The sequence below is a fragment of the Etheostoma cragini genome, chromosome 13 (genome assembly GCF_013103735.1).
Source record: "Etheostoma cragini isolate CJK2018 chromosome 13, CSU_Ecrag_1.0, whole genome shotgun sequence".
NCBI classification, from domain to species: Eukaryota; Metazoa; Chordata; class Actinopteri; order Perciformes; family Percidae; genus Etheostoma; species Etheostoma cragini.
The window spans coordinates 19,258,308-19,283,163 of NC_048419.1; the positions used below are offsets into that span (position 1 = coordinate 19,258,308).

At 38.7% G+C, this 24,856-nt stretch overlaps 1 protein-coding gene and 1 long non-coding RNA gene across 3 annotated transcripts in view; one reads left to right on the forward strand and one right to left on the reverse strand.

Moving 5' to 3' along the window:
- The window catches only part of LOC117955439, a 24,427-nt gene extending 5,203 nt beyond the window's left edge, over window positions 1-19,224 (forward strand). Inside the window, exons 2-3 of the long non-coding RNA XR_004659044.1 lie at window positions 6,293-6,298; window positions 19,018-19,224. This is a non-coding gene — a long non-coding RNA (uncharacterized LOC117955439). The remainder of the gene's footprint in view (window positions 1-6,292; window positions 6,299-19,017) is intronic.
- Window positions 1-24,856, reverse strand: part of fstl4 (follistatin-like 4) — a 196,147-nt gene that overhangs the window by 71,945 nt on the left and 99,346 nt on the right. The gene's annotated exons all lie outside the window — the stretch shown is intronic.

Genomic DNA, 24,856 nt, shown 5'->3' on the forward strand with positions numbered 1-24,856 from the left:
TGGCTGCTTAGAAATTAAGTGTTAACGAGCAGTTGGACAGGTGTACCTAATAAAGTGGCCGGTGAGTGTATATCTATAGTATAGTTTGCTGGATGGGGGGTGCAGGGCACACTGCCATCTGAGGAAAATAATTATAGTAGTACAATGTTTTCCTCTGAAGTACAAGTACTCCCTGTACACTTTGCAAGTTATTTCCTATGTAAATGTAGTTAGTTACACTTAGTTAAGCTAAGTAGATTTGAGATGAGAACGTTGGTCTGGGATGTTTGCTCTGTATTTTCTTTGCACAAGAGGCGTGACCAGCGGGCATAGTTCAAATGTCTCTGTACGCAAATGGAAAGTCTTTCAATCAATCAGACCAACAATCCGGGTGACGTAGAAGCAACAGCGGCATCAACGGGTTTGCTGTGTTTTGGTGGCATTCGGAGCCCGCCCTGTTGAATGTGAACAAGAAGCTGCTTGTTTTCTTCTCTATCGTCATTGTGTTAAACGCACCAGTACCGCGCCAGGTAGATAATTCAGTTTGTTATTAGTTCCCGCAAAATTGTGAACTGAAGCAGGAGAAATAAATGTGCAGGTTTCCAGGCCAAGCTGCAAGGCAAAATTAAATCGCCCGCAGAGTGGGCAGGGTTTACCCAGTCTAGCAGAAATGCACAATACTATAACCATAGTCCATGCAATTTATTTTTTCAACTTTACATTTTTCATGCTCAATAATACAAAATGTGGTTTCTAACAAATTGCAGTCCAGTCAATCAACAAATTGCCTCCTACCTGCATGTGGTTTTGTCAGTAATAGCAACAGAATACTGACTAATGGAGACTGGCTCTCAGAGTTGTGGACTGTATGATGACCTTAAAGACCCATAAACCAAATGATAACAGTTTGTTCTGTAGAGTCAACAAAAATAACAGAATAATCAGACCCAGATTATAAATACAGTTGCCCTTGCACCTTCAGCCCTAGCGAAGCGGATTAATCGAAAGAAAATAATTACCAAGCGTGCACTACCGCTAACAGATTGAGACTGGGAACAAGCTCAGGCGTTGATTACATTTTTAGCATCCATCCTCCTCTCGCGCCTACACCTGCAGTGTACGTTACAGCAATCTTGTGGCCTTTCATAGCCCATGCTGAGGCCTGCAAGCTGCTGCCTGATGATCCCAAGAGTATACAGCTTTTAAATTGCCTGGGTGTGGGGACCGAAAGAGACTGCCACCTCAGGCTGTATGTGGCCTAACTGAACCCCACTGATGACAGAGAAACCTGGACTAACATCCAACATTACCCTGCCCAAATACCGCAGTGACCTTGCGGGGAAAGTTTCAGAGACAAAGAAAGAATGGCTGATTTTAAGTAACTCAAAATGAAAGGTAGACTAAAACAAGTAAACTCTTTCTGTTCGTCTCAATTGGCAGACATATTTTTCAAATTAAGGTTAAGCCTTGGCTTTATGGAAGAAAGTGTTCATATTGCTTTGCTGAGGTTAGGAAAATTAAGCTTAGGCACAAACTCGATTGGTTGGGGAAAGGCCACAATCATGGTTAAAAGAAAACAACTTTGAATATAAGAAAAGGAAACGGTGATCTCCTGCGTGTCCAAGACACGTCTAAGCACCTCAAGATTTGCAAACATAGTAACACCATCATACTATGTTATCCTTTATTCCTGAAAGACAGAAATCATAATTCATATGGGCTGCTGGAAATTCTTGTCAGGGGAACGTTCACGTGTTTCAGGCATTTAAAAAAATGTTGGTTTTCTTGTGAGAAAATTATCTGAATTTGACAAACACACATCCTCAACCTCTACACACTTGTGTTTGATTCTAGCGATAGGGTTTGGAGAGTTGAGCTGTTATTACTTAGGTAATAATTTATTTATTTATTTATTTTTTAGGGACAGTACACATTCATTAACATTTCTGTAAATGTGGCAGTGTTAGCCAGCCGGCTGTCGTGTAGTCCTTTGGCAAGATGTTAGGAGAATCAATTGACTTGGTCAGTCAATTGTTTTATATATGTTTACGGCATGTTGTGTTGAAAAAGTACATAATATGTGCAAATATTTGCTGTTGAGCCCTTTCTGACCCCCCACCCACCACAATGTGGTCTGTATCCCGTCACCTCAAGTTCCTGTTAAGTCCATTGCAACCAGTAGTATGCTGGAATACTGCTTAATTGGCAGCAATTTGTTTGAATACAACTTTATTGGGAATATGCTCTATTTGAGAATAAATAACACAAGGTCCCTCTAAATGACACAGCAACAAAAATCCCTAATAAAGCAAGTAGTAGGTTATTAGTACTTTAGTAATGCAAATTCCCTGTCACATTTTCAATTAATTAAATCATCAAAACCAATTGCCACTGAGCAAACTTTTGGGGCGCTCCAGGGCTCTAACAAAACTCTTCTAAACTCCAAGATGGTAATTCAGCCTTGGCTCCATAGATACATATTGCATTAATGGTATGCTAATCAACAAGGATGGAGGCTAAGAATTCTGGGCATGGGTTTGTTCTTTAAACTCAGCTACAAACTGTATAGCATCCTTACTACCACATAATCAAGTACTTGCAAATAAAAGTAATGAACCACAAGTAATTTCTCTGCCAAAGTTGCTAAACTTGTCTTGGACACTGATATAACTTGACCTCATTACAAAGACCTCAAAACATTTCCAAGACAATTCAAGAAATGATAAATTATGTTGGGCAGTTAAGGGATAATTAAGTACAGGAAAACTTGAAACACTTCCACAGAAATTTGAGGACCACTGTGGAAAGTATAAAGCAGAAACTCAGAAACGAATGACAATCACCATGAGTAAAATAATGATGATGTATGTTGTCCTCGCAGTTTCACTGAGACTGATCACATAGTTGGAAGGTGTGAGTATTTTTCTTCCACATATGTGTGTGCAGATCTATAATGCAGAGTACCGACACTTGAAAAACAAAAAAGGAACAAGAGGAAGACAGGGATGTACGCTGAGAAAACAGATTTTATTCTTTCTTTTCAGTCAAAGACAAAAAGGTTCATCCCTTTTATCTGAGAGTTTTATCTTTCATCTAAATTCTGTCGGTGAAGGTATGCCTTAAGAAGATTCTTCATCTTTTTTTTCTGAATAGGTCACAATTTTGATTTAGTGGCAAAGGCTGAAGTTTTTCGCGTGGGAATCTCGTTCAACAGGGGAGATTATTTTTCTTTGCATAAATGAAGCAGCTTCATCATCTAACTACACATCAACCAATGCTGAAAGTGCATCTAACTCTGAACACTAATGTGTGATGTAATTCATACATGTAGTTTACCAGACCTTTTTTTATGTTCCTTTGTCAAAACAAGTAAAGCTCTTAATTGGTGGGGGTTTGTAGAGTGTTCCAGTTTTGGGTTTATACAAAAATTTAGTTTTTGCCAGGGGCTGGAAACAGGCATGCACTGCCAGGCAAAACATTGAAAGGAGAGATAGATGAGACAAAAACCTTGATGAACAAGAATAGTGTTATCAAATATTTCAAACAGAAAAACCATACAGGAAATCTGCTAATTTTCTATAATGTTGACCTCATTTCATTGTACCACTGCATTAAAAAAGGGAAATTAATCTGGTTTCTGATGATTCCAAAGAGATGAGATGAATTGGTCGGCATTTTTTGAGTCTCTACAATCATGCAATAGCAATGGTGATTTCATTACCATTAGACGGAGCAAACATAGAAAGCTAATTTCAAATTTGATGACAGTCCTCAATTATAATGAGTATGTTTCCCCTGAGCTAATGAAAGGCAATGCAATCAGTTGATAATGTGATCATCAATTTCCCTTACAATAATTACAGTATAGGTACATACTTGGTGGTATAAAGGTTTAGATATTTTGTGCCCTCTTTTCATTCTTTAAGTTCATTACCTGGTTATTGGGGATAGGTTATTGCACGTTCAATTGAGAGAAAAATGGTTGTGTTCAGTTTTTTCTGTTAGTGTTGCAAAATGAAGGCACTTATGAATATGTTGGTGTGTTGCATTTTTGGTTCTATGTGCAGTTATTTTGTACTTTATTGAATGTTCATTTTTAAATGTATTTGATTAAGGTTAGGGAAAGCTTGCGGTCTTGCTTGAATATTTAAAAAAATCAATTCAGACCCTAAATGGTGTTGCAGTAGCTGAAGGGAATGGGGGGTGCAGTTTGTGAAAAACTTCCATCAAAGCTGTGTGTTTTGTATGCCCTAGCATCCAACCCTTAACTTCCTAACCTATGACTTCTGTGTACTAACAGCACACAATTGTAAAGTCTTTGTGTCGTATAATGTTTTTTTTGTGTGTAAATGCCAGTTTTCTTTACAACATGGGTGATGTGGAGCAGATTAGTAAAGCCTGTGTAAGCAGAGCCGTCAGAAAGGTGCTCTGAAACATTTAAAATGTTTTTGTAATGTTCCCTGGACACAAACCAGAGAAAACAATTATTATAAATTGTAATTCTGTCAATGATGTCTCTGTTTTGAGCTACGAAAGGGGTAAAAGAGGAGTAAAATATGGCGACCGATTTGTTTGTTGTTGTTGCCATGGCAAATTGTAGTATCATGGCTCCATTTATGATGCCTTTTTATAGTATATAGTATCATGTATCATATAGTAGTGGAGCTTAACTATGAGTCAACCTACTCTGAGCTGATTGAATCAACTCAAATCAGCTGTTCTGTAACCAACAACTCTGAGTTTCCCAACTCCGGGTTAACCCACTCAGATTTCAGGGTTAGACCCAGAGTTTGTTAAACCTCCTTCCTGAAACAGGGCCCAGGACACAAACACCCATTTCGTGGGTGAGAGTCTTGTGTTTTCCCCATCTTCCAGGATACAAACTCGGAAGATGTTGTGTCTACCGAATTTCAAAGCCCTGTTTTAGAACCCCCACCCCAACTTGCTGCATACGCGATTCTTCAAGCTTGTATACAGAAACAGTCAATGTGGTGCATAAAGTGATAAATACGTGGAAGATATATGGACTACACTGCATTACTTTTCGTAGTTATATGCAGAAATGAGAAAAGCCAGCTTTTTTCCCACCCTCTTCACAAAATTTCACAATGGCCATAGGAACGTTAAAATGTTTCTATGTTGTACTACTACAGGGTTGAGATTGTTAGATTTTCCGAAATCAAATTCCTTTCTGCTTAATGACTTACTGTTTTGACCAAATTGTGTTCAATGTCCTATTTTTTGTTGTTGTTGTTTTTTTAGGAAAAAGAAAATGAATAAATCAAACGGAACAAGAAGTCAAAGTACATTTGATTGCACTGCATACCACATTGCCCCGACGTACATTGACAGCAGTGGACTGATATTGACTCATTAGAGGTTTACAACTGAAGTCCTTCTCTCTGCCAGCATGTGGAAATAGCAGAATAGCAAGCCATTAACCAGAAAATAGAACTAATGAAGGGGGAAATTAACAATACAACAAATAACACGTGTATTTCTGAATACCCTGCCTGGCTTCAGTCGATACGGCTTTCCTGTTTGAACGTCGCCTCCTCAGTTCATTATGTGACACTATCTGGGTCACACACATCTGCCACCGTTGGGTGAATTCAAACCAAAAGGAAAAAATACAAGAAATGGGTTTTGTCAAAATAGTAGTTTACCATTAATAATGAGGTGACCTGGATGGACAAAGAGTTATTCTGACCTTTCTACTTCAGGTTTTATTATAGAAATTACCACAGTACAAACGCAGAACAGGTACATTCATCATTGGGACTGGGCAGTTAAAAACACGGACCCTATTTCAACGCTGTGTGTCTTCGAATAATTGCTTCTAAAAAGAATTGGTGACTTTTGGTCTGGTTGTGATATTTCTTTCGTCCCCCCCCATTCAACCCTTTCCTTACTGTACTCGTTATGAATTCGTACAGTATCCCTATCAGGGATGCAGAGCTCTCCAACAAAACAATTTCATTATGGTAGGAGCCAGTCCTTCAGTCAGCAGCTTGTCAATAGGAATGACATGTTTCAAAGCCTTGGATCTACAGCTATTTAAATACAAATTGGCTTTCTGCCTCCTCAGGATCCTGGACCAAGTCTCCATATTCATCCCCTCATGCCAAAGACTGTCAGTCACTACAGAAAAATCCAAGACAAGCTGTCTTAGACCGCTGTGTTGATTTATTTCATGGCATACCCTGCAATTCTCAAATAATTGCTACTATAGTCCAGTGAAGTAGTGTGTTTTTCTATTACACCTAACTGAATACATGATAATATATTTGAGACAGGATGTTCATTAGTGCAGTGGTGAGTGAGCGACATGCTCTTAATGGCTACTGAACAAGTTCCACAGTTCCAAGTTCAACAGACAACTTAAGTTTCAGGGTGTGGATGACTGAATGAATAATTTAATGTATATGTACAGTGTGTAAGCTATTTTCTGAATCCATGTGTCATCTGTAAAATAGAGTTGAAAGTTCAAGTTTATTTTGAAAAAATAGCTTAAGAGAGAAATGAGAGAATTAACTGCCAGGCTATATTAAAATATGGGGAAGCAGTGGAGCAGATTTGGGCCAGTCGGTCACATGTACAGTACAATATGGTGTAACACAATGTACCCTGGAGTACTCCTGCTTGTAGCAGTGACTAATTTGAGAGCATGAACACAGTTCAGCACTGTACTTTTTAATTATCAAGGCCCCTGTGCATGATGAAAGATGGTGGGTAAGTTCAATGTCTCTATTCTCACACCACCGTTTATACTGAATAACTTCTGGTCAGACAAAAAAAGCAATTTGAAGACAGACTATTTTTTCACATCTAATCGACTAAAAAAATTCTAAATTATGAATAGATTGATTTATAATGAATATTAAAATAAGTTGCAGGATTATGCTACTTTTGCAGTTTCATTCTTACTTCATTGTATTTCTTTCCTTCTGTTCTTTCCTTTCTTCCTTCCTATATTCTTCCATTCATCTTTTTTATTTTCTCATTTGTATTTCTTCCATGCCTTCCTTATCCTTCTTTCTTTCCGTTTTGTTCCTTTTTTCTACCCTCACCCTTAAATTTCTTTAATATTTTAACCAATCTGAAAGCATGAAAATGCTAAAACTGAACTCTTTTTCACAATGAGTACTTTCACTTTTGATAACAACACACATTGTGCCATCTACTAAATCAAAACTTTGACTGTAGGGTCTTTTCTTGTATTGTTTTTTTTTAAATCATGGTAGTCATCCTTTAGTGAAGAATCTGAGTACTCCCTCTACCACCATGTGCAGATTTTCAGGGATAGTTATTTAGGTGTTTAATTTGGCACCAAACACACCATACCATAAAGTCAACTCTCTCTGAACCTACAGTAGGACTACAGGCAGAGATAAACTATACAAAGAGGTCTCATTCAAAATGGTTAGTGGCACCCTGGCACTTCCAGTAACTCACACTGCAACAGCAGGGAGCTGTCTTTGTTTTGGGAGTTGTTTTGTTGGCCGTATATTGAGGCAAGATATGCGTTTACAGGAAATTCTTTTTCATCATCTGGAATAATAAATCAACAGGGAGCAATTAATGAATAATGAAGAAGGAAAATCTGAACACTTACTATCTCAAACAGTGGATTAACTACCATTGTCTCTAGGGGTGGAACATAATCCTCTTCCTCCCGGATGGGACATAAAGCTTTTTACGATCTGGCTCCATTGAGACATGTCTTGTGCTGCATGCTGTGCCTTGCCACATGTTAGGTCCATCACCTTAAACTCAGCTGTCACAGTTCCTCACCATGTGGTTTTGGGCAGACCTCGCTTCCTTTTCCCTGATAGAGTCCATCCCAATTCAACCTTTGAGATTCAGTCATGGGCCATTATGAAGACATGTCTTATACATTGAATTAGTCGGTCTTTTGTACAGCTGTTTATTTGAGATGTACTCAGGCTAGAAAATGCGGCAGATTTTCGTGAGACATCTATTGTGAAAAGCATTGATCTTTTCCATGTCACATGTCATCACTCTTGTGAACACACTTTGAGATGAGCATTTCATAGAAAATAGAGACAACAGGTAAATGTTGCCACATTTTTTTTCCTTTCTAATTAAAATTAATTTAAGGTATATGTCAGCTTTTCTTTCTTAGCAACATCCATCTTGATATTGCTAATTAGGTCCCAAAATTGCATTAAAGTGCTGCTGCGAATTTGATCTAATTTCAACCGTGTCCTAAACAGACATACATTTATAAATTATGCTAATCCAACACTCAAGGCGATACTTAGGTGTTCTCAGCCGCTCTAATCAAATTAGTCTTATCAGACGAGCTTTAATTGCCAGCATCAATATAAAATTAGGTCTACAGCTAAGTAGTTATGATATTTTTGCACAAGACAAATGTTATTAATTGATGCCTGCTCTCAATTGAATGAACTGCTTATTTCAATGATACTATAAAGAAACAATGAATCCTACTCTGTATCCAATCTTTGTTTAATAACAATGTTGTGGGAGGTTTGGCTTTCATTTTCTTCAATCAGATTAATTCCTCAACAGATGAGTCTCAGGCCTTTTTTATGCTAGATAAATTAAAGAAGTGAAGTTCACAGTTGGACAGACTTAATATTTTAAGATTAGAGAAAAGTACTTTTTAGATGAGGCAGATGTGGAAGTGAGAAAGGTTAAAAGAAAGTAAGAAAATCTGATTTCCTAAGATCACAGAAAAACTTGCTGACACCAGTGAAAAACCTAATTGGCGCTACTTTGCTTCCCGAACCATATTTTACATGAAATGTGAAGTCAAATGTGTAATGTAGTTGCATATCAATTTAGCTTCCTGCTGAGAAGCATCTCATCCTTCTAAATGAGTGGAACAGTGGTAACTAAAGAATAACACAGTAACACTGAAGAATAATGTACTGTAGTCTAACCTCAGTAGAAATGGCGCATGCGCACAAACACTCACACACACACACACACACACACACAACCACAGCTGGGATAAAGAGGAGGTAGTATTGTCAGTGCCATGAAACAGATGTTTTCAGAACACGGAGGGTTAGATCGGGACAACCATTAGGTGACATCATGAGTCTAATGTACAACCTAGAACTCTTAAAGGTGCTCTAAGAGATGTTGGGTGACGTTACTTCTTGTTGACGTTCTAGTACATGTCTTGTTTGAAGTATTTAAAAAAAAAAAAAAGACTAGCTTGCCCCTCCCTCCTTCTCATCCTCTCCCCTCCCGGGGGTCCCGGGGGTCCCGGGGATCCTCAATCTGTATTGATTCGCGGGGGTGTTTGGGCGACTTAAGCCGACCCGGGGTGATTCAAAACTGATGTGTCTGCCCGATTCAACTCTGAACTTTTGTCGCATTACACAGCGCTCTGAAGTAATAATCTCCGGGATTAAGATACGTTATGTTCTGCCAGCTCATTGAAATGTAATACAATAGCAGGAAAAGAGTCCCCTGGTGTTCTAAAGCGTTGTGCATGAAGGTGTCTGCTGATGTGCTGGTTACCTATCCCCCGAACATGGACACATGTACATACAGATACAGCTCGCTTTATGAGATAAATAGCCTGCCTATAAGTGGCTTCACGCTCTATTGCTCACTGCACTTGTTGTGTGGTTGTGCTTTGTATGTGCAAGATTTTCGGGAGAATTCGGGAATTGTTGTTTGTTTATAAATCAAAGACAGTCCAAAGTAGAGCTACTTTGCACATTTCGGTGGGTCTGAGGTGTATTTCATATTTTAGCTGCCAAAGATCTGCTCCGCTCTGTCTCTGGTCCTCAGGGTGAGAGGGGGATGGCCAGCAGCTAGAGCGGAAAAAGACAATGTGTGTTTCTTTTACCTTCAGTATATATTTAACGATATCTTTTTGCATTTTTAATCCAAACAACGTCAAACTTGGCAGTGCACTTACTCGTACCAAGACACCGGTCAAGTTTGAAATCCATCAGACGGTCCGAGAGACATGTGCCATACACACACACACCTGTAATTTTTAGACGACACGGATCAAGATTGGAGAATGCCACAAAGAAAAAAGAAAAAAAGAAAACCATGTCATAGTACTGCATGACCAAATTATTTCACAGAGAAATAAAAAAAACAAAGAAGTAATCTGAAAAGTGCAGTGCAAGAATAATGTGGAAATTCTAGATAAATTGGTGCTGTAATCCTCTACTAAGAATTCATTGTAAACTGTGCTATAACATTTTAGTCAAATTACATCTGTTTGATGCCATCTAAAGTTAGACAAAACTAAAACTGGTTTAATGCAAAACTACAGGAGTTGACATGTTGCCATTTGTATTTCCTGAACATGACAAATGAAAACTGCTTTGTTTTTTATAAATTGGGCAGACAAAAGCTCCATAGAAAACAGATAGGTGTTGTTTGAGGATTGTTTGAGGATTACAACTGTAACGAGTTGAGATCCGAATTGTCAAATGCAGTCTGTTCACTACAGGATCAAGGACAGGACCTTTAAACACCTGTTGCCATTTTCAGCACCTCACAAAAAACGACACCCTTCTTGCCATAACCAGCAGGAGGGTAAACGTATGTCTGGTTAATATGTGTTTCAAGTGGGGGCCCAGTTGATGTATTGCTGTGGTAGTTGCAGCGATAGCAGAGTAGAGTTAGAGTGATCCAGCCTGAAAATCCCCTTGGTTTTTAAAAGCATACTGCCGTTACATGGGCGAAGCAGCAGGAAAAATCTCTTTGTGAAGACAATCTACGAAAAAATTATTCAGGATCCTTCTAAATATTACAAAAGGTACAAAACCTTTTTAAACTACATCGAGATTCAATTACCACCCCAACAACTAAAGGTGTAATACAATGACAGGAGTAGGACAAAATACATTTTTATTAAATGTCGAGTCAAAATGGAAACGCGCAACAGTGTTTACAGGTTTTGGGACGTGTGTGAGATGAGAAAGATAATAAATCATCTTTTGTTTGTTTTTGATGGAGTGCCACTTGAACAAATGAGAGACAGAATATGGTACAAATCAGACCCTTACACACACACACACACACAAACACACACCTTTCACAGCATCTCTCTATTTATCTGTCTACCTCCCACCTCTAATTTCAATGGCTAAAGTGTGTGTGATTTATTTCCATTCAGAGTGCTGCATGATTTGGCATACAGTATATGCCTGTGACTACTGCTGCTACTCCAGCCACTTCATAATTTAATCAGGACGAGACAAACTTTGACTTTGCCACTGTTTCCTCTGTGTGGTTTTAGTACTGAGGCTGCTGGCAGAACTATTCTCAGTGGGATCATGTAAACAACACAAGTCACTCAAGTAGATGCACACACGCACAGACAGACGGACAGACGGACACACAGACGGACAGACAGACAGACACATGCACACAGTTGTAATCCTTAAGGGAATCACACAGATGTCTAGGCACCTGGTGATCCATTCTGAATGTTGCCAGTTGTCATGGCCAAGATCTAATTTATAGCCAAGGTAAACACTTTAAAACCAACTTTGTTTGGGGAAACTGACATCAATCTCAGGTTAATTACTTGCTCTTTCCTCAAGGAGTACAGCGTCATGTTTAGTGGCCGTCTGTGTTCTCCACTAAAAAACAACAGTGTGACTGTGATGCCTGTAATATCACTCAGCTTACAATGACAGGTACACCACATTATATGTATCTTTTCATTGACCACTGTTTCTTTTTGTTAAATAAAGTGCTTGTTTCTTTATTTGTTGACATGTGTGTTGTTATTTCTCTTACTCCAAGGGTGAAGAAAACGATTTAGCAATGTTGTGCTTTGAAAGCAAATTAGCCTTTTGAAAAAAATATACAATAGTATAGATACAAGTGAAGCATTTAAGCCCCAAAAAATACTCGTGATTATTTGAGTAAACTCTGTATACTGTACATTCCCTGACTTCACCAGTTGAATCTATGCTTTTGTGGATAGCACTGCACATTGTAAGTAGGCCATCTGCATCACATGTTCTTCTACTATGCAAGAATCTGAATTTTAAATGTGGCATTGTGATTGATGAGAAGTATTCATGAATGCAAGGCTTCCCACTTAAATTACCATATAATTGCCACGAATATATGCAGATTAATCTGTCCGAGAATCCCAGATCTAACATCTTCCAAGGAAACATTAATACTAAATGTCATCAAATGGTGCTTTCAAGCTCGTTTTCCATGCACAATTCAGTCTCAATTCTCAGCTATTAAAGAAAAAAGAGGTAGCTTTTGGCCCAGGAGGATCGCACTAAAAAAAGTGGCAGTGATAATTAAAGTTTGTCTTGACTTCAACATGAAACATTTTTGGAATAATTTCTTTGACGGGTTAATGCTTTTTTCAATCAGCTGTCTGTAGAAAGTGTTGGCTCTTGGTCAAAGTCATGATTGATTCTTTGGAAGTAACTTCAACAGATTATGAATTACTAAAGTGAAAATTCAACAACAAAAAAAATTACACAGCTTTAATATTTTATTTTTTTGTTACTTGTTGTAACAAGAGTTCCATGTTGCTTTCATCTTATTTAAGAGGTTGTTTTGGTTGCACATACAAGGCCATGATTTCCAATTAGTGTAGCTTACAGTGAAAGCAAACTATGTCTATGATTAGTTCACTAAATTTAAAAAAATAATGAATAAGAAAATCTGAATCTTAGCAAATGTATTCAAATCTTGGACCACCAAATAATTAACAAATGAAGAGGACACAAAGTGCTAGGAAAGGGAATTGATTCATTAGGAGCAATTTGAGTTTGAAAGGGAAAACAGCTTGTGATTGTGACGGTGATATGAGCTGCTGTTTGAAAACCTTTCAGCTTACAAAAGAGGATGTGGTGTGACTCTGCAGTCGTAATGGAGTTGGAAGGTTATTTCACCGTTGGGGCCATGGCATGGCTTTCGTAGTAATAGGAGGGCTAAACTGCCACTGGTGACACAATTTAATTTAGAGGGTGACAACACATTACCGAGCATTAGCAAGCAAGGCTATTTACTTTTACAGACTGACTTAAGCCCAGTTCAGATCAAAGGTTCACACTATGTGGTCAAGCGAGATAGAGAGTGTTTGAAGAGAGGGAGCGCCCAACGGTGTTAGAACAAACTAGTGAATCAGAAATAAAATGTGTTTTAGCCAATTCATCACTAGAAATACAACTGTAGCAAGCATGTCTTTATCACTAACGTCATCCACATTCCTATTTAGACAAAACAAATGATATATCCAGCTATAAAAAAAACTAAAAGTTGGAAGTTAGAACGGAAGTACAAAGAGGCATTGTTATGGAGATGATACACCGTCTTGTTGCATTAGTTTGAGCTGGCAGATTTAAGAATCCTGCAAAAGAAGTTGCGCGTTTCAACTCATCTCGCCTGAACTAGGCGTAAAAAGGCATCTTTTATGGTCCAATTAGATTTCTGGAATTTTTGCTCCTTTATGCTGGTTAATTTAAGTACGTAAAAACAATGCAGTTTCAAATTTGATTTACCAAATTCTGGTCAAGTTCAAATCTGGAAGAACTACAGGAAGCTATCCCACCGAGCAACAGTTAAAAGGTTCAAATTAAAACGTGAACGGCAGGCGAACTTAGTTAAGATGAATTCCCTTCTAACAAACTGATAGCACACAGTCACATTATTTTGAGATCCAGCTTTACTGTTTCAGATTTTACATATGTAATCATGCTGGGTCAAGGTTACAGGTGTGGAATTTGAGTCTCACCAATGCTATAGTTTGCTAATAAGTCGTTCCCTGCACCTGGGAGTAAGTAATGCATGTACTTTAAGCAGGACAAAGTAAATTGAACCTGTCACAACTGCCATCCTTCTTAAAATTCGGCCAGCATTAAATGAGTAAGAATACATTTGGCAAAGTAGCTTCTCTTTTGAAATGTCACACTCCAGAAGAAATATAACTCTGAAAGTAACATTAAACCAATACTATTACTGTACACTTACACTGAATGATGACTTTCTTCAAACAGTAATTATAATAAAAGTCTTTTAAATGTCACATTGGCAATACACTGCAAATCAGAACTGCAGAAAGTGAAGCTGAAAAGAAGATAAGTGCATACACAACTTTAAAAGAAAGTGAGTCATTGAGACAACCATATCCTTTTAAGAAATATCCAGCTGAACTAGTCATTTTGATGTAATGCCCAGTGAGAGCCAAATGATTAAGAGCCCCCGCAATGTTTCCGTGCTGACTTGAGATGTAATCCTATCAAAGCTTTGTCTTCTTATTACTACCCACTGTCTGAATAACAGAAAACACAAAAGGGACTGACCTAGGATTGCTGGATTTGGAGAGAAAGTCAAATTGTGATTGACAATCCTACAATTACAATATAATAGTATCATGACTTAACTTGATTATTAAAGAAAATGCAGAATTTAAGCTACAGATTAAAATTTAAATTTTGAAATGTTTATTTTTTTTTACTTAAACATACAAAGAGAACGAACAAGTATTAACAACAACAACAACAACAAGTATTATTTTTTTAAACACTGAATATTAAAACCAGTGACTTGGTCTGACAGACATGTAACCGCTTACAGAACAATGAAATTTGCGATGGCATATTATGTCATACTACTTAAAATTCAACTTCCTAAGACAAGCCTGGTCCACTACATCCTTCAATGTATTTACAGTCAATGATGACCTCTCTTAATAGTAGTTTTAATTGTTTTGGGTGGAGTCCACCTTTAATGTGTGAGATGTGAGTTGCATACTCATAAACAGGAAACATGTAACTTAACATTCCTTCATGTAAATGTATCTCATCAGCCCCAGTTCATTGGTTGCTCTCTGCTACACAAATACAAAACAAACAAGTACAACTACAAAAAAAAAAACAAGAGTTGAGATGCCTGACTACAATAAAGCCAAGTGAAGCAAAATAATACAAGACATTATTATGTCTCCCCTCCTGTTGTAAGTTTTGATGGTAACTATTGCCTAAACACACAAACATGGTTTATTATTTTAAGTAGAGTAGTGCAGTATAATCAGTGTAAAAGTGGGATGTCTACAATGCATGCACACTTTATGTACATCTTTTATTTGCATCACATTGTAAATATGGATTCACAAAAGCTGAGAATTGTTGTGCCATTGACATCAAGGAAAGGAACACAGCCACACAGCCCCACACAGCCCCCCACACACACACACACACCAGAATAACGCTTTTCAAATATTGTCCCAGTGCTCTATGAGCTTGCCAGCGGGTGTATCATGATGAACGCTGTTTGCCTAGTTGGAGGCCACCATTAGCTACCTGGGGAAGTGTTCAGAGCTCAGAGAGGCTGCGTCCTAGAGTTCCACCTGCTCTTTAGGATGGAACATCCTCAGGCGGAAACCACCACTGCCTCGTCCTCCACCCAAGCGGAAATCTATTCATCAGCTAGTGTAATGAGCTCACGGCACTACTGTACATACGGGTGCACACACACACGCACGGGCACTTTTGGCTAAGAACAGTTGGTCACAGGTGGTCTTTTCCAGTCAGCAGCCATGCTTTCTTGTTTCCTTACACAATTTTGTTTTATGGCAAGAGAAAGATATACATGCATTGCAAAAACTGTATTTCAAAACTGTATTTGATTATGCATTGCTTGCTGACATATTATAAGACAACACATAATCAGGTCATTACAAAATGTCCTTTGTCAACACATTTAACAAATTTACAAAAAACAATACACCTGAAAAGTAGCCACTGAAATAAAGTGCTTGATTTGTAATTTAAGACCATGGTGCTGGTGGTGGAGGGGCAGTGCATGGTCTGCACGTGTACTGCAGCGTCTCCAGCACCACTGAGCTGCCTGTGGACGCCTGACTGTAAATACTGCCGGGAAAATCTATCGGTGAACGCAGCAGGTAATGTTTAGATTCAAAATCTAGTCTGACTGGCCAGGATTATGCAAAACAGTTTAACTTAATTTAAGCAAATCTCACTTGTCTTGTTTTAATTAAAAAATTGCATCTTTTAACTGGGAGTTATTTTTAGCTAGATCTAAGGGACATAGATGTTACACATCTTCAAGTTTTCTTTTCGTGTTTATTTTAAACTCTGAAGTGTCAAAACAGTATTTCATTCTGCACTAGTTATATTTTTCAACCTGTCACATTTCCCTGATAAGAACAGTGGATTCCAAAGGTTTATACGGATTTGGTTATACAATGAACAAAGCTTTAGAAGCAAAAAGACAAAAACAAACATTGTACCTAACATCCTTCTCTGATGATGAAATTTTTTACCAGAATCACATTAATCTATCTAATAGTTGTTGAGATATTTCAGTCTGCACCAAAGTGGGGGACTGCCAACTAACATTGCCATCCCTAGAGCCACTCCGCAAATGGGGGTTAGAAAAAAACTAAAACATCCATTAAGATTGGCTTTTGTGTCTGTATGCACACTGGCAAAATATGTCTCTACTTTCTATTTTACAACAAATACATTTTTAAAAACAATCTTCATAGGCAAGCCTTTTTATAGATTTACATCTTTGTCTGTTTTGGTTGGTTTCAATTTTGTCCATTTGTTATTGTGCTGTTTATTGTAACAGGCTATATTTTAATTTTAATTAAATTAAATTAAATAATAATGGCGTGTATGGGATGTGGCAGGACATAATGATAAAGGCAGTTCAAAAGCAGTCAAAATACATAAATAAGGAATCAATGGTTAGATTCAAAGGAAGAAAGACTGAAAAAGTGAGCAACCTCAGGTCAAGAAAAACTGCCAAAGCAGTCTAAAAAAGGAAAGGACCTCATGAGACAGCCATACATAAGGCAATCGCTATACTTTAGAGACATCCCATCATTCAGTTTGAACATTGGTATTCAAAGAGTATCCTTTCATGCTGTGAGAATACAGTCCACTACTCTCTCATAGGTCTGTCTGTCAAGCGGGGCTCCGCATGTGGTGCTGAGGGCTTTTGTGGAGTAGGTCCTACTCCACTCTGTAATGGGACAACTCAGTCCCCTTCCTAGGCAAGGGACTGATAGACACACTGGCCCGGCATGGCTGATGATGAGAGGTTGTTCACTGTAAGAACTGAAGGTCTGGGGCCCAAACATTTTTTAGATACTTTTTTTTCAATATTATTGGATATTTAAAAACTTTTGCTATATCAAGTTCTAAAAACGTATAGGATTACAAAAAGTAGTGGGTGGTTTGCAAACTTTTTTTGGTGTATTGGGCTCCTTTTAAACCCTCCCTTTTGTCTTCAACAACAGGCCGCATAGAGGCTGACTTACAGATAAACACAATATCTCTGGACCCCTGCAGAGATAGATTTAACACAATTACACAGATGCAGCAAATAAAAAAGTAGTGGCCTAATGTGAGACCCACACATTTGGATGAAAACTTAGCACAGCAAAAGTGCATAGAAGTCAGGTTTAATGTAATCCATTCTCGATTTTCTTTTACCCACCAGCAAGTTTTTTTCTTTTATATTTTTAATCTTGGGGGCCTCTAGAAATGACATTCTTTGCAGCGCTTAAATGCAATCTATTTGATCTACACTGCAGAAATGGGTTAGCCTCATTTGGCATGTCTTAAATGCTCTGCACACTCATGCTTGTCTCTTGTCCTAACATATTTCTCTTCTTCTTAAATCAGCATTTCAAATGCAATGTTTCATGCAACGATCTACCATTTCATAGGGGAAATTAATATTCCTTTCTAATGACAAGCTTGCCATTTTGAATTAAGGCTTTAGGTAGGGTAATGGAGGAGACAAGGAGTCCCCATATACAGCATGTTCACTAAGAGCATTAAGACAAGGCTTATCTTAATATGTGAAACAATTATTCTAGCATGCTATTAGAAAGTATTTAATGCACATACAAATATATGCTCCTAGAACTGGACAAGACAAACTAGCAGGCAATGATAAGTTTTAAGGAAGCCAACTGTTAACAATCAGTAATGCATCAGTTGTTGGTGTGACATTAGGAACACAAATGAACGGGGTGGGGCAGTGGCATCCCATTATACCGGTTATTTAAAGTTATTGATAAATATAAAATGTCACAACACAGCAGAAACACAAATGAAGCCCTCATTTTTCTTTTTATACACAGTATATTGCAGAACTGTCAGAATGAAGAAAATAACTCAAGAAAGTCTAGCCTATAAAGAAAGTAAATGTTGGTCAGGCCTCAAGGACACGCACAATAAAGAAAACAAAAAAATGCAGGAAGCTTGGTTTCTTTTAAAGTGTTTAAAACTAAATGTTAATGTTTACAACGAAGTGAATATTGAGTAATCCCAAATTATGAAGAAAAAAAACACTTTTTCCGGGATTTGGGGTAATATTTTGTGTTTCTGGTGCTTCCATAGGCATACAAACTTGGAAAAAACTACCCATGCTGTTTTGAGTGAGATACAGGTTTCTGAATGTTCTCTGCCTTCAGTCTCCGGGTGAGTTGTTCAAAATCTGCACGGCTTTCTACGTCACTAGCCGAGACGAGGTGGCTAACCCGTAGCATGCTAGCTCGTTCTTAAGAGCAAAACACTGCTGCAACACACACTAATTCTCCATAATCTACAAAAGAACTACTTCCATGTCCCTGTTCTGCAGGTATTCCACAAGTGTCTCTCGTTTATAAGAAGTCTCCCAGCTAATCCTGCCTTGTTCTGACCAAAACTGGAGAAAGAGTTATCGAGCTGATGTGATCTTACCTAGATACTGAGCATGTGCAACTCCCAACAAAGATAGTACAGAAGAGAGATTTCTCACTCTGTAGCTAAAAGAGAGCCCTAAAGACACAGGGTGAAAACTGGATCTGCAGCAGTGTTCAGTAGAACAATAATATATATATTTTTTTTTTTTTCAAATGAAACCACGTAAACCTATTCTGGCACAACAACGAAATACAATTATGAACCTGAAAATGAGCTAAACATGGTTGCTTTAATATCGAAAATAATTAATGACTGAAAAAGGGATTTGGACAAAGCAATTGTTATGTTTCTCACTTTTTATGGACAGTGATGGCGTAATGGATATAACACATGCCTTTGGGGTAGGAGACCCAGGTTCAATTCCCACTGCGATACATTAACCAATGTGTCCCTGAGCAAGACACTTGACCCATAGTGGCTCCAAAAGTGTGCGGCCTCTGACAAATATAGCAATTGTACGTCGCTTTGGACAAAAAGCGTCAGCTAAATTACATGTAATGTAATATAAATTCAGTGTACAGTCAAACAGGTCTAACACCTCTTGTACTTCTGTGTCCCTACAACTTACATTATCTGCAAGTTCTAATTGTATGGTCAGTTACATGTTACAATACAATGCCAAACTAGTGAATACATTCTCTTGCAAAAATGATATATTTTTAAAAATATCACACTTGTGTTTTTTCCCAGACGGACAAATACAACATGTACTATATGGTGCGTATGCACTCTTAATTTGCTTCTCCCATACACCAGGTGTGCATTAATAGATACCATATTTGTGGTTTCTGTGGTATTGACATCTGTTCCCATGGCAACAAACCCAAAGTTGCAAAGAAGCATGTTGACTGTTTGATATCTTCCCGTGGAGGGAACCATTTTATAATTTCCCCTTAAACTCTGTCTGCATATAGCAGAAGTACTAATTCTACATCATTACTGTCAGAACAGCTGTGACTTGAGGTCAATGAGCTGGGAAGTAGAAAGTAGTGTCTGTGATTATTTGAAGGATGCATATGATTTTTCTGAGTGGCTGTTATGTTTTCTTTTCAGTGTGAACTCCATTCATGAATTTTCTTCCTGCTCATCCCAGTCCAGGTGGGAGCAGGCTAAGCAAAGTCACTCAAGTGTCCTACCAAAACATGTCTTCATGCTCTTCATGCTCTTTCGAGGGGATTGCAAGGTATCCCCAGACCACATGAGGGTTCCTAGTCCTCCCAAGGACCTTTTCACATGCCCAAAATACCTCAGCGAGAACATTTTGGGATGCATCCTGATCAGATGCACGACCTATCTCACCTGGCTGATTCCAACGCAAAAGAGCAGTGGTTCTAACCCCACCCCTGACGATAAGCTCAGACACGCAATGAAGGAAGCTCAATTTGGCAGCTTGAATCTACAATCCCATTCTTTTGGTAACTATTTATTTATATATTATCAGAGATGATGGATGGAATGTAGAACAACTGGTCAATCTTCAGGCTCAGCGCCCCCCTATGCAAGATCCAGGTCCCTTACCCCAGCAAATAAGATGTAGGCTATAATAATGATTTGGCTCTATTATTGTTATGATGATTATTATTGTTGTTGTTACTAATGTTAGTTTCTGGTTTCAACAAAAATTGGCACACAGGGTTGCCGTGGCGCTAATGGCATTAATTGTGTGCATTAGAAAGTAAAAATGATTTGATTGTTTTTTTAATTATTGATTTATCAACAGTGCAGAGATTGATTTTGCAAGTGCAACTGCAGGCAGACGCTTACTCACCGTTCACAAAATGGTTGCTTCTGAACAGGATGCACCCGTAAAAGAGAGAGGTTGGGAGTGTGGATCTATATTTTATATTTGAACTATATTTAAGCTAGCAGTCAATGAATTGAATTGGTTAGTTTGTTGTTTCTCTATAAGAAAAACTGAATAATCTTAAATCATGCATGCCATCCCTTGTTATACATTTGTCTGATGACTCATTTTACAACAGCATTTGCCAAACAAAGAACATAAGGAAACAACGTGTTGTTTTGAAAAAAAACACACACATAGGAAACACACATTTCAAGAGTTATGTCCACATCAATATCCACTTATCCTATGAGGTGAAAGCTCTGCATCTGTCAGCCAGTTGGTCTACGGTTCACACCAGCGGGGGAGCCACACCATGAAGCTAGACTTCTCCAGAAGGGGGTCCAGCCTCAGTCAAAAGCAGGGCTTTAGGTTGCTCATGGCTCGGCTGATCAAAGATCTGGAGCTAAAGGGGCTCTGCAGAACCTCTGCAGAGGTGGTGATGGGTTAAGAGATTGACTTTTTGGCTTTAAGGGTCTTAATCGTGAAGAATCAGGTTTTATCTACAATGAAGGTAGTGTTCTTTTTTTATGGAAGTTATGTGTAGACGCTTCAACATATCTTTTTATGAATTTACAATTACTCCTTAACTGTTCCTTACATCTAAGTGTGACAGTGCTTTTGCCATCAGGGCCCCAAGACTTTGTACCGACCTGCCTGAGGAGAAAAGGCTTGCAGGATAGACTCTTTTAAATCCCTTGTCAGAACTCTGAAGACATGAAAGAGGAGAGAGAAGGGGAATGACATGCAGCAAGGGGCAGTAGGTCAGAGTCGAACCTGCAGCCTCTGCGTTGGGGTGTAGGCCTCTATGTATGGGTGCACTCTACCCGGTGTGCTACCCAGGCACCCTGTAAACTTTGTGTCAAAGGTGCTATATAAATAAAGTTATTATTAACTGAGGTGCCTTTTTGAAATATACTAATTATTAACTATAAACCACAGTACTCCAGGTAAAAGCTATTGCATTGTATTAGAAACAGTCACACCGCCAAGTAATCTACTAAAGATTCTAATACAATAAATGTCTATGGACCTTGAGAAAACCCAAGATAACATAGGGAGAAATTGAACACAGGACTGCTCTAATATCCACTGAGTCACTCGCATTGTGATATTGAATAGTTAATAATATGGAGCCTGGAGAGCACTTAGCTTTACCTCTATTAGTTTTTTTTAGCCTAAGAAAGAGTGACTGCAGGCTGTCAGGCAGAGCAGCGCTTCCTACACATAAATTTGACAAATGTCAGGCGCAGTGTATTGCACCCATGCTGCCATGTAAGCTTACAAGGAGATTTGTATATCTGGGTTTTATTTTTTTAGAGATTTCATGGAGAAAAGGGTTCAAAGGTTGCTTCTGTATTTTATCTCCATCCGGAGTAATTGGTTTAGAAAATGAGTTTGTCCACAGCCCAGGTTTAATTGGAATTAAATACAAATATATGGAATGGTGCACTGCTCTTGCTGTTAGATTAACTGGGTCTATAAATGTCTGCAGAGGTAATCGCATTAGAAGAAATTGTGCACTTGTGTGACTGTGTGCAAGCATTTATATGTATGTGTGTCCAAGTCTGTATTTGCCTGCTGTAGTGCTGTGTGTGCACATCAGTTTCAGGTTAACTCATTCCACACAAAGTAAGTGCAAACATGCAATTAGCAAGAACAGAACGGCATCACCTCATTTTCCTTCACACCTGCTAATGTCTATCCATGTCTATCAAGTGTGTGTTCTCTCAAGAAAACCATGAAATATAATACCTGAATAGCTCATTTACGCCTCAGCCGCGGACCAGAAAGTAAGTAAGCGCACATGGAGTCTTTGTTCGGGGTACCAGATGTTCACAATTATTTATGATGCCCCTACCTTCTTGTAAATCTCTAATTAACACAGTTGATCCTTGTGTGTTGCTAAATTAAATCAGAGGGAGATCTAAGGGATGATTCATGCCTATTATTGATAATGGGCTTCAATTAATTGAGTGCTCTTGAAGCATCAATCCTGCCTCAGTGGCAGGCACCTGTTTGAGTAATTAAGCATCTTGTGCATTCAGTCAGTAGCACAGCTCCTCTGACTGAATGCATTTGCAATGAGAATAAACACTGTGTGCAGTGCAGGTCGGATTACTACCTTTTGGAATAAAGAAACAAACCACACAAAGAAGCCAATAAGTCAATGCAACTTTAAAAAATGCATAATCTAAAGACTAGGAGTGTGTAGACGAACCTTCCCATATCCTTTCCACAATATTAGTATATTGCAAAACAGAAACACTAGACAGAGACACAGTTACATTAATAAACAACCACAGATCTAATGCAAAATTGATGTGCAATTTGTGATGGGGGAGATGCTTCATTCTCCTATCACAAACCTACTGCAAGCAATCCTCTTCTAGAATAAATTGACAAGCTGAAAAAAATCTACTGTGAGGCTACAGTGTTCATGGCCCATTTGAAAAACATGTAGTGGTTGATGAAGCCATCAACGGAAACGATCACCCCAAGGAGAACAAAGCTAGCTTAGGCAAAGCTACAGCAACTGACTCCTGCAACTACTGAAGTCATTAGCTGTAGAGATGCCCCGATACCAATACCAGTGCCACATAAAGCCCTGAAGAAAAACTATGTTAAAGTAGTTTATTTATGTTTTTTCCGTAATAACTGACTGACAAACTGGATGATAAAATAAATTTCTGTGGCATTCATTGTCCATGTTTGTTCATGTTTCACCAAGAGTTGAACCTGAGCCAGGCCGACAACAAAGATAGAAATCATATCAAGTCAATACATGGGCAGTATACAGCTGTTAAAAAAAGTTTTTATGTCTAAAAATATAACACACCGGTATCAGCTCTGTACTTGTATCGGCCGATATGCAAGTTCAGGTATCAGAATCAGTATTGGGAAAAAAATGGTATCGGACCATCTCCAATTAACTTATGACATAGTTGAAATTAGAAAGTTTGGAAAGATGACACTTACCCAGAAACCGAGGTAAATACTAACCGACTACCCGGCATAATGCACTTTCATTTACAAACAATAATTCAAATGACAAGCATCAATAGTACACATTTAAAATGAAAATTAGAACAATTGCTGGTATTGTCCAAAGTTTTCTAATGCATTTGAGTTCTGTTCTGCAGATTGACATGCACATTTTTATTTTAATGACTTCATACATGACTCAAAGATAGATATTTGAGGTTAATGTCAATACACTGTTCTCAGCCGCTGTAAATGAACGCAGTGGCCAAAACAGCTGTCACAGAGCTCGGGAGATGGAAAGTGTCTCTTTGACAGTTTATTGCTGGCTTGGTGGAGGATGGATTGGTATGTGAAAGAGGGACCGTTGTTTAAAACATGGTTGGAACATGAGGGAAGGAGGGAGCACACAATGCACTGACTGACTACAGAGGGCACGCCTTCAGGGTGTGAGGAGAAGAAGAAAAAGGGGAAGGTGAGGGAAGGAGAACAATAAAGTCAGGGAGGAAAAGAAAAACATAAAGAAATACTATAGGATAAGAGTAGAAATGTGAGTGAAGGGATGACAGAGGTAGAAACCTACAGGACATAGTGAATTCCAAAGGGTTGTGTAAAAATCAAAGGATGAGAGATTTCTTGAGGCAGATTAAAGTTTTAGTAAAACAAACAGTTCTTGGAGGCAAGGCAGCTCTAAAGGCAGAAACAATCTGAATGGGTGTAGCGAGAAATTCCTTTTTTGTTTTAGACTAATGCCGGATTAAAAAAGGCACAAGACAAAAAAAATCCCTAAATAAATGAAGACACAAGTAGTTGCCATTTGACCGGAGTTCCAACTTTACATTTTATTTTGGACCGTCGGCCAACGTGTATACCAAGACACTGTGTGGCGAGGTCTAACCCTCCCTAATAAAACCAAAAGCACTTAGAGAAGGACTGATGTGGGATGGCTGGGTAAAGGGGAGAGGGGAGAGAAAAGGAGAACATGGCCACGCAAGATGGGGCCTCAGGGATGGAGAGTGAAGTGGATGAGCTAGTGAGGACAGAATGAGGGAGGAGAGGGGACGAGGGGAGGAGATAGGCATGGAGCAGAGGGGAAAGAAGAGGAAAGAGAGGGTTTGGAGAGCTAGGTTGGGGCTCCAGGGATACACGAATGAAGAGGCTGAGAGAGACATAGGTATAGCTGCAGGGATGGTTGCTCTATTGCTCCGTCTGCACTAAAAGGAAGGGAGAGACGGAAGTCACTCTGTGAGCTCAGGGGCCTGGACGCCAGTGTGTGTGTGTGTGTGTGTGTGTGGGGGTGCGTGAAGTGTATTAGCCCTGT